At 42.8% G+C, this 2,888-nt stretch overlaps 1 protein-coding gene across 1 annotated transcript in view; it reads left to right on the top strand.

Annotated features, from left to right (window-relative positions):
- The first annotated feature begins 584 nt into the window (after positions 1–584).
- Positions 585–2,888, top strand: part of fscn2b (fascin actin-bundling protein 2b, retinal) — a 28,395-nt gene continuing 26,091 nt past the window's right edge. Inside the window, exon 1 of the mRNA XM_008304363.1 lies at positions 585–655. The gene's annotated coding sequence lies outside the window, so the exon portion shown is untranslated. The remainder of the gene's footprint in view (positions 656–2,888) is intronic.

Genomic DNA, 2,888 nt, shown 5'->3' with positions numbered 1-2,888 from the left:
AGGAGATACACGATAAAAACTACTTTCACAGTCACCACAAATGGTCATTCAGCGTGGTCAGTTCAGCTCAAAGATTTGCTGTTGCAGGCTTGTTCGTACGTATACTTCAGTATGTGGACACTCCTGTCCTTGAACACCTCTGCGGTTGTCTTGCACCCTCAATACGTTTTGAGTCCACAGCTTTAATATCCAATCACACACTTTAGTTTTCAACGTGGCTTCCTGATTATAACATCCAGACAGATTTCAATTAATTACTGCATCGGTGTCCCACATTAGTCGACTGGCCAGAAAACAAATGTTCCAAACAAAACCAAGAATAAACCTATGAATTAATTTATTCTTGAGGCAATGGCGGAGTCAAGCCCGTGAAAACAGAACCAAACGCCGAGCATGATTCGGAACAGAAACAAAGCCATGTGGTTTGAGTTTATATCTCTATGTGCATGTAATTTGTGCTGTAGTTGATCCGAGGACTGTGTAAACACATTTTTAATACACATGGGGAAGGAGAGAGATGGACGTCAGGACAGAGACGAGTGACATTATTTTATTTTTTTCTTGTTTTTCTGCTTTCTCTCTCCAGGTCTTTCCCTCCCTCTCTCTGATACTTTTGGGATGTTGATGGATACAGCACACTCAGCAATATTTCAAGGTATGATAGAGGTACAAAAAAAAAAAAAGCCCTTTCATGGCAAAACAAACAGGCTTCGAGCTGCTTAGGCATGTGTTGACAAATGGGGAGGGAGCATTAAGTACAGTCAGAAATGGCAATGTGAATCCCCTGAAGAATAGAAGGAAAAAAAATCTGACTACTTGGTTGGACCATAACCATAACCATAAGGCTGCGCACACTGATGCACAGACACACACACACACACACACACACACACACACACTCAAGCAGTCCTTTGAGGAGCCCGGGGCCTAGAGGGAATAATGGTTAGCAACCTGAAAAATGCCCTCATCACAAAAGGCCTCCGACAGTAATAAATGAAATAGTTGAGCCAAACACATTAATCCATGCCGGTGCTTGTATGTGTGTGTGTGTGTGTGTGTAACTCTGTTTGTGTGTGTGTGCATCCCTGTTTGTGTATTTGTCTGCATATTGCTGCTGGTATCGGTGAGTGTTTTTGTGTGTCCACACACTCATGAAATACAAGCCTGTGGGTGTGTTTGTGTGTGTTTGCGTGTGAGGAGGAAGGAGAGAGAGAGAGACGGCTGAAAAATCTGTGAGATCGTCGTAGTGCGCGAAGGTGAGAGGTAGTAACACGCTGTCAATGCAAATACTCTCGCTGTCAAAACAATGTGCGTCGGCAGCAATCAGAGGCTTCAATTAGATTTTATGAATTTTTTTTCTAAAGTTGTCAGGCAAAATCTACATTAAAACAAATTAACGACTGCTCCTACAAGAGGCCCATTCAGCTACAGTCTGATATTTGTATTAAAAAACACAAGGAAGGCAGAAGTAGCTTGATGTTATAGAAGCACAAAATATGTCATAGAGGAGGTTGGGGCGGATGGTTGGGTCAACAATCAGCAGTTCCTATGTTCCTATGCAACTAAACTGTTTTCTCATTTACATGTCTATACTCCAAGATTGTGTTTGTTTGATGCGTTTCTAAACAACAGATCTAATTTTTTGCTCCTTTTCAGCCAACCAATTACATGATATCAACCATGTTTGGTGCCAAAACCTAACCACACATCTTGTAAAAACTAAAGTTTAAAAGCAAGAATTTTAAAACTAAGAATTTTTATTTATTTTTTACCTAATTTACGTGCACTCATTTCATTTCTGCTCAGTGTGAGAGTCTCTTTTGCTGTTGTTCTCGGCTTTTCCTTTGCTCTGCTATGTCTCTTCTGCTTTCAACGTCTTTTCACTGAGGAAGTCTGTGTGCGTCTGTTTAACCACGACAGTCCTTGTGTGAGCATTGTTTAACTATGTGTGTCTCCTGTGCTGTGTGTCATCGACTCATGGTGAAACAGACGCACACAGAGTGGAGATGAACAGACATGGTGGAGCAGAGAAAACAGAAAAACTAGTGATGATATCAAGGTCGATTCAAAAGCTAGAAAGTGGTATGCAACATGTGTGAGGAGTAACGAGTCAGGATGCCGTGTGATACCAAGCTATCAACATCACGTGTTACAAATGTTTTTGTGATTACTGGTAGGTGTGTGTTTGCGATTTCTTCTTGAAACATGACCTCCTGTGTCAGTCATCAGCCGGCATGATATAAACTTCAATTCCAGAATTATCGCTGGTGATAGGAGGTGGATTTGCAGCTACCAGTGAAAGAAGAAACAGCAGTTTTCACAGTGTAAGAGTCCAAAGTTGTCCAAACTGGACAGGCTGCATCAGGCCAGGAGCATCGGGAGCACGCTCATTGTTTAATTCATCATTCAGGTGATTGTGCAACAAATCCTCCAGGGTCGAACTGTCAAGGCAGAGTTCTACTGTAACGTCCTGACGTGTCTGAAGGTGAACATTCAGCGCTTTACAGCTTGAACTGTGGCATGATGGCACACGAGTGCTGCAATGTGCTGTGCACCTGGTCACAGCACTGCGATTATACACAGGGTTTTCAGCAGCACAGTCGCCGTGCTGCACCTGCCCTGCTCACCAGATTACGCTCCCTGTGACTTCTTCCGCTTCCTCAAAATGAAATTCAAGTTGAAGAGTCACCGTTTTGACACAGTTTAGGAGATTCAGCGTTCATCACAGATGGTGCTTGACATGTTATATATTAGGGCTTCCAGAGAGAGTCAGTGGCATTACAGAAACACAGGGGGCACTTACCACACAAAGGGACTATTTCAACGGAGTATGCAGCCAATTTACCGTCATTTTCTGACTATTGAGCGCACCTGAATATAAGCCGCAC

Source organism: Stegastes partitus, unplaced genomic scaffold (assembly GCF_000690725.1).
Source record: "Stegastes partitus isolate 25-593 unplaced genomic scaffold, Stegastes_partitus-1.0.2 Scaffold2202, whole genome shotgun sequence".
NCBI classification, from domain to species: Eukaryota; Metazoa; Chordata; class Actinopteri; family Pomacentridae; genus Stegastes; species Stegastes partitus.
This window is presented reverse-complemented; position numbering and strand designations above follow the sequence as displayed.